This window comes from Sinocyclocheilus rhinocerous, unplaced genomic scaffold (genome assembly GCF_001515625.1).
Source record: "Sinocyclocheilus rhinocerous isolate Xijiao unplaced genomic scaffold, SAMN03320098_v1.1 scaffold1772, whole genome shotgun sequence".
NCBI lineage: Eukaryota > Metazoa > Chordata > Actinopteri > Cypriniformes > Cyprinidae > Sinocyclocheilus > Sinocyclocheilus rhinocerous.
The window spans coordinates 66,347-74,235 of NW_015653009.1; the positions used below are offsets into that span (position 1 = coordinate 66,347).

Genomic DNA, 7,889 nt, shown 5'->3' on the forward strand with positions numbered 1-7,889 from the left:
ATAAAGAATTTCAAATTGTATTTTCCCATCGGTTTACATGAGTGGTGGAGATATTCTCTCTCTCTCTCTCACACACACACACACACACACACACACTGAGTCTGTACTCACCGCAGCTCTCCTCTGTTCGCCAGGATTCCTCTGCTTCTCCTCTTCATCAAGTCTTGTGCTTCTCCTAAACTGGATTATGAGACGTGATGATCGGGTCCAGGATAAGCACCAGATCCCAATCCTCTGCTTATCTCATGGGATGTGAGATCTGGATGATCAGGAATTCCTTTGATTGAACAGGATTCAGTGCGATGGGAAAGAGTGAGTCAGAGAGTCCGGCTGAGAGAAGGAGAATTTAACTGCATTAGAGAGAACCTACTCCGAGGTGAGCATTTCATGATAGAGCTTCATCCTAACAGCAAACTGGATATCGGAGTCGATGAAGAGAATAAAACTAATTCATAGAAAATGTGTGACAAAAACTAAAACAATCAAAATAATTGGTTTAGCTGCATGCCATGTGAGCATTAACTAACATCATGTGTTGTTAAATTATAAGAATCCAGATCGTTCTTTGATTAATGTCGAAACTAGTCCTGCAGAACACATGGAACACGAGTCAATATTCTGCTCTATATTGTTTGGTTTAATTAACATTAATATGAATATAATAGTGTTTATGCAGAAGGTGCACTAGCCATTAAATATTTTAATATCCTGTACTCTTTAATAAATTATAGGCCTGACATAAAGATGTCTAACAAGTCTAGATTTACAGTCTGCAGTGGAGTCCAAAAGTATAAATAATGATTCTATTTTGCATATTATTTGCATATCTTCAGTACAAATTCTAAGCAAAAAAAGGAGCTTGAGCATGAATGTGAGAATGTCTGTATTTGGCTTCTCTTTTGCGTTGATAAACAAAACCTGAAGATCTCGTCACCTATAAATAGCAGAGAATCGTAAAGATTTCTGGTAACACCTTACATGAAACGTTTATATATCATGATGCACCTTACAATGCATTGTATGATCTCATGAATAATTGTAACCACAGTTCTAATATATTATAATACTTATCTATTCCTTCAGAAAGCATAATGCATTAAAACACACAACAACCAATTTCAGCTAATCAATCAGCAAAACTGCATTTTATTATTTTTTTATACATAAAGGCTTCAAGTGAAGCGTTACCATATTTTGTATTTTACATCAGTGTTTCATAACCTTTTAAAATTTACCTTTATGCATCATGCTTTTATCCAAGTGACTGCATTGCATTCAGTCTATAATGCATTCCCTGGGAATCGAACCAATGACCTTTGTGTATTGTTTAAGCTGCAAGAATGTTACAAATCCTAAATTCCTACACAGTGATGTTGGTTTCATTTGCAGTCGGCAGGAAGGTTTAGCGCGTGTCATTTATGCTGTTCACCTGATTAACAAACTAAACTTTGACCTTCAGATTAAGCCATCAAACCCCACCGAGACTCTTCGGGCTTCTCGTTTCACACGTGGTGAGTTTGTTAATGAACGTGTTAATGATCACAGACTGCATGGGTTTGCGTTACACACTATTGATTCTATCGGGACGTGTTGTTCTGTGCTGATCCGCGTTGGATCTCAGTGTGTGTGCGATGCTGAACTGAATTCCTGGAGCTGAAGGAACGCTTGTTTGGCAGGAACCTGCTGTTCAAACTCAGATTAGGGCTTTTAAGGGCAAATGCATCCCTCAAATACACTTTAAAATCTGTTTGAAATGTAATTCACTGTATCAGTTTTCTAAATGCATGTTTTTTGATCTTACTGTGAACGATTCATCTGTGCATGTTTCATTTTGCAGTTTTTTTGTTTTTGACCTGGTAATGTTTAATCTGAATGTCATAACTGGATATCCTCTCTTGTAACATATGCAGAACTTCTCCAATCACTTGAAGAAAATACAGAAGAAAATATCTGCTGCTGCTTCAATTTCATTGCAACTTTAATACTCAAAATGGTTTGTTCAACTAACTATGAGCCATAACAGAAATGCTTAACTAATTATGCAATGTAATCCGAAATATGATAATTACTAATATTAATTACTAACCCTATTATCACAACTTTAATATCACTAACTATGAGCAATAATAACAGTGATGCTTAAATTAGCAAACACATACATTTTGTTTATCTAGGATGACTAAAAATTTGTTCATGTTGGGACACAAATGTGGAATATTCCTCAGATTAAACTAAATCAACGTGTTTTAGTGTTAGGTTCTGTTTCTGTGGAAGCCCATTGTAAATCATAATTATGACATAAAAAGATCATAATTTTGACAAAACAAAAATGATCACATGAATTATGAGATTAAAAAGCTGAAATTATGAGATAAAAAGTCATAAATATGACAAAAAACAATTACAAAATAATCTTAATTTTGAGATAAAAATAAAAAGTTGTAATTGTGACATAATTAGTCATAATTATGATATTAAAAAGTCAAAATTATGAGATAGTTATAAGTATGACATTACAAATCATTATGAGATAAAGTCATAATTATGAGATTAAATAATCAAAATTATGAGATAAAAAGTCAATTATGACATTAAAAATTTAAATTATGACAATAAGTCATTAATTATGAGATAATTAAAAGTTATAGTTGTGACATACTAAGTCATAATTATGGAATAAAAGGTCTAAATTATGAGATAAAAAGTCACAATTATAACATTCTAAATCATAATTATGAGATTGACTAGTCGAAATGACTAAAATACTGCAATGCATATGCATTTTGGTTTAGAAGTGTATGCACACCACATTGAGTATATTATATAAATGATGTTGTCATATCAGTGCATCAGTGTATTTGACACTGCTGTTGTTCAGTTTTACCTCGTTCAGATGCTGTTTTTGTGTCTTCACGCAGGTGCAGATCAGAGCGGTGTGATGTCTGATAACACGTCACTGCCGTCTGTGTCTAACGCGTCTCTCCCTCCGCTGCTGACGGACTGGACGGCGCCCTCCTTCACTCCTGCGGCTCAGGCCCGCGTCGCAGCCACCATGGTGCTCTTCCTGTTCGCCGCTGTCAGTAACCTGGCGCTCCTCATCAGTGTGTCACGCGGCCGGCGTCTGGCGTCTCACCTGCGTCCTCTTATCATCAGCCTGGCGTCGGCCGACCTGATGATGACCTTCATTGTGATGCCGCTGGACATGGTGTGGAACGTGACGGTGCAGTGGTACGCCGGAAACGGGCTCTGTAAGCTGCTGTGCTTCCTGAAGCTCTTCGCCATGCAAACCTCCGCCTTCATCCTGGTGGTCATCAGTCTGGACCGGCATCACGTCATCCTGCGGCCGCTGGACTCGCTCAACGCCCATCACAGGAACAGGAGGATGCTACTGCTGGCTTGGAGCCTCAGCGCGCTGATCGCATCGCCACAGGTCACACACACACACACGCTCACAAACACACTCATATACGCACCCTCACTTACACACTCTCACTCACTAACTCACTAACTCACACACTCATTCACGCTCACTCACTAACTCACTCTCGCTCACTCACTAACTCACACGCTCATTCACGCTCACACACTAACTCACTCTCACTCACTCACTAACTCACACACTCATTCACGCTCACTCACTAACTCACACACTCATTCACGCTCACTCACTAACTCACTCTCACTCACTCACTAACTCACACACTCATTCACGCTCACTCACTAACTCACTCTCACTAACTCACACTCATTCACGCTCACTCGCTAACTCACTCTCACTCACTCACTCACTAACTCACACACTCATTCATGCTCACACACCAACTCACTTTTGCTCACTCACTCACACACACTCTCACTCACACACTTGTTCACTCACACACTCTCACACTCACTCAAGCTCACACACTCTCACTCACACACTCACACGCTCATTCACGCTCACTCACTAACTCACACACTCATTCACGCTCACTCACTAACTCACTCTCACACACTCATTCACGCTTACAAACCAACTCACTCTTGCTCACTCACACACACACTCACTCACGCTCACACACTCTCACTCACACACTCACACTCACTCAAGCTCACACACTCACTCACTCTCACTCACACACTCTCTCACACTCACTCAAGCTCACACACTCACACTCACTCATTCAAGCTCACACATTGACTCACGCTAACTCTCACTAACACACGCTCTCACACACTCAGTCAAGCTCACACACACACACACACACACACACACACACACACACTCACTCACTCATTCACTCATTCAAGCTCACACACTCACACACACACACTCACTCACTCATTCAAGCTCACACACTCACTCACGCTAACTCACAAGCTCTCACTCATGCTCACTCACTGACTCACAATCACTCGCTCACACACTCACTCACACACACTCACTCACTTATACTCACTTACACACTAATTCAAAAACATACACACTCACATGCACTAAAAACTCTGGATTCACAAATGTGAATGGGGCATTATCTAATGAAATATGCACTAATTTGCATGAATTTACTGCAAATAAATCTGAACATTGGATAAATCCAGGTTTTTCCAGAGGGGATTCTGGATTTCTCTTTTCATCACTCCATAAAAAAAAAAATACTGTCAACAGACAGAAAACAAACACATTTTCAACATGTTTTTAGGAATAAAATGTTGTATAAATCAGTGTGACTGAAATATGAACAAACAGTCAGAATATAGAGAGGAATAAAACTGTAAAGTTTGGTGTTTGTAAGATTAAAATAAACTCTTTAAAGATTGGAATCTACAGATTCAAATAGATAAAGCAATAAAATAAACACTTCAATGTGTATTTTGGATGTTTTCCTTCCACTAGTCTGGAAGAAGACATGTTATGGAATAAAATAGCACATAATTGACCGATGCATGAATACTCGCTGGTTCTGATCAACTCTTACTCTTGTAGCTGTTCATCTTCCGGACAGTCAAAGCGGAGAGCGTGGACTTCACTCAGTGTGTCACACACGGGAGTTTCCGCGAGCGCTGGCATGAGACTGCGTACAACATGTTTCATTTCGTGACGCTGTACGTGATTCCGCTGCTGGTCATGAGCTGCTGTTACACCTGCATCCTCATCGAGATCAACAGACAGCTGCACAAGAGCAAAGGTACAGCGACCCGCGGCCCTGCAGAGTCTCACAGCCTCTTACACTCGACTGTAATGGCAAATAATCGCTTCTAAAGAAAATATGACTTGCACGTCATCTAAAAGCTTTTACCATAGCATAACATTGTTTATTTGGGATGAGTTAAGTTTTCTTCATGTCGCAACACACATGTGGAGTAAACCACCAAAATAAAAAAATTTAAGTAACAAAATTTAACGTCAGGTGTAGTTTCTAAAAGTATAAATTATGAGATTTAAAAATCAATTGAGGTAAAAGTATAAATTGAGATATAAAGTCATAACTATGAGATAAATGTCTAAATGGGATACAATAAGTCATAATTATGAGATAAAAAGTTGGAATTATGAGACAATCAAAATTATGAGATAAAAGGTCAAAATGAGGTAAAAAGTATCAATAAGATTTTAAAACAAATCATAATTATGAGGTAAAAATATAAATTTTGAGATAAAGTCATGAGATTAAAAAGTCATGACTATGAGATAAATGTCTAAGTGATACAATAAGTCATAATTATGATAAAGTCAGAGTTAAGAGATAATCGAAATAATGAGAAAGAGTCAATTATGACAAATCAAAAGTATGACATAATTATGAGATAAAATTTTATAATTGAGATAAAAATCTAAATTATGAGATAAAAAGTCAATTATAGGGTAAAAACTCAATTATGACATACTAAACCATAATTAAGATAAAAAGTACAATCTAAAAATATAAATAATGAGATGAGTCATAATTATGACAAGTCAAAAAGTATGACACAAAATCATTATGAGATAAAAGTCATAAATATGAGGTTTAAAAAAAAAAACTATTATGAGATAAAAAGTCATAAAACATTGAAATGATTAGAAATGTTTTGCTCATAATTATGGCTTTTTAATCTCAATTTCGTTATCTCATAATTACTTATTATTTGTCTTATGTGGCAAGATATGATGCCATGAGTGAAACAATAACCTGCTGGACTGACACTGATATACAAGAGAAAACTGTTAATAATTCATCATCATAAACGCAACAGTACATTTGCAATACCCATAATGCAAAGTTACATAAGCAGTTAGTAATCCTTATGTCCGGTACATTTGCTCAATTCCTTTGAATTGCCAGGTGTGGAAAAGAGTTGATTTTAGCCGCTGAAGATGCCTATAATGCCCCTCTCAGGTTTAGCGTCTCCATTAGGCGCTCAATAACACACAGTCACATGTCTACAGTAACAGCAGTCAGTGGATTACTGTAATATCGCAGCAGTGTCGGATCAGCGCAGCTTCTATTTTCCTCCCTCTGAAGCCCCGAGAGCTTTGCTCAGATCTGACTCTACGGTCACTTGATTCCTGCCAAGGGCAACAAACAAGGTCAGATATTCATGAGGGTTTGCTAGATGTTTTTATAAGCTTAGAGACATCACAAAAATATCACCACCCTGCCCTTCTCACATATTTATGAGTTACATTTTATTTTTATTTTCTTATTATGCATATTTACATTTTTATTTTAACAACATTTGTGTGTGTGTTGGTATAGAATAAAGTTTATTATTAAATGACAGAGTTTAATGACGAGGATTTGGGCTGTTAATATGTTTTAAAACGAATTTTGATTGTAGGCCAATCATATATTTTAAAATAACTGAAAATTGCATTTGAATATTTTTTCCTCTCTAAATTATTCTTTAATATTTTTTAAAAGATATTTAATTTTCATTTTAAAATGTTTACAGACATTTTCAGTATGTTGTAAAGATCTGATTCTGTAGGTGATGAATGAAAAGTAAACAAACTAAAAAACCTGTCCAGTTTTTTAGGAATTAGTAACAAAGACTCTCCAGTTGCGCCATCTTCACTTACATAAGCATTTAAAAACATTGCAGGTTCATGTGTCTTTTTTTTTTTTTATACATTTAATAAAATTTTTTGGATGTTAAATAGTTTTTAGCAGATTAATATGAAGAGCACTGTTAATCAGACTAAAATCATAAAGAAAATTTTTAACTTGAATTAAAATAAATATGAACTGAAATAAAATATGGAAACAAACTTATTTTAAACTTATTTTTATTATTATTATTTTTTATTTATTTAATTTTTGATTGGTTTAAGTTGTGTTAATTTTGTCAACAAAGACGACAACGAAAAATATTCATTAACGAACATTTTTTCTGTGACTAAGACAAGACGTTGACGAACTAAAACTAATATCTGATGATAAAAACTATGACGAAATTTATGCCGCGTCTTCGTTAACAAGACGAGATGGGACTATAATGTTATTTGAGGACTACCGGACATTCAAAATACATCCTATAGCAGGGTTCCTCAAATCTTGCCCTGGAGGGCCAGTGCGCTGCAGAGTTTAGCTCCAACCCTGATCAAACTCACCTACCTGTGATTTTAAGGGGTAGGGATAAGGTGACCAGACGTCCCGTTTCTCCCAGGAGTCACAATTCGTTGTCGATTAACTTAAAGCCGGGCTCACACTACAGGATTGAAAGACTAGCCCAATCACTGTGTTGCTCACACTACGCAACAAGATTTGTTCTCATCTGTCGTTGTCTTGTCATAGCTGCGCGCATACTACACAACACAACGCTAACGAGGTGCGCACACTACAAAACATTCAGTGAAGAGGCATTCCCGACCATCAGCGAAAATACGTTTTCTCACATAAATTCTCGCGAGAAATTACAGCGATTAT

The 7,889-nt window shown here is 36.8% G+C and overlaps 1 pseudogene; it reads left to right on the top strand.

Annotated features, from left to right (window-relative positions):
- Positions 1 to 1,710: 1,710 nt before the first annotated feature.
- LOC107715528 (gonadotropin-releasing hormone II receptor-like) overlaps positions 1,711 to 7,889 on the top strand; it is a 10,558-nt pseudogene continuing 4,379 nt past the window's right edge.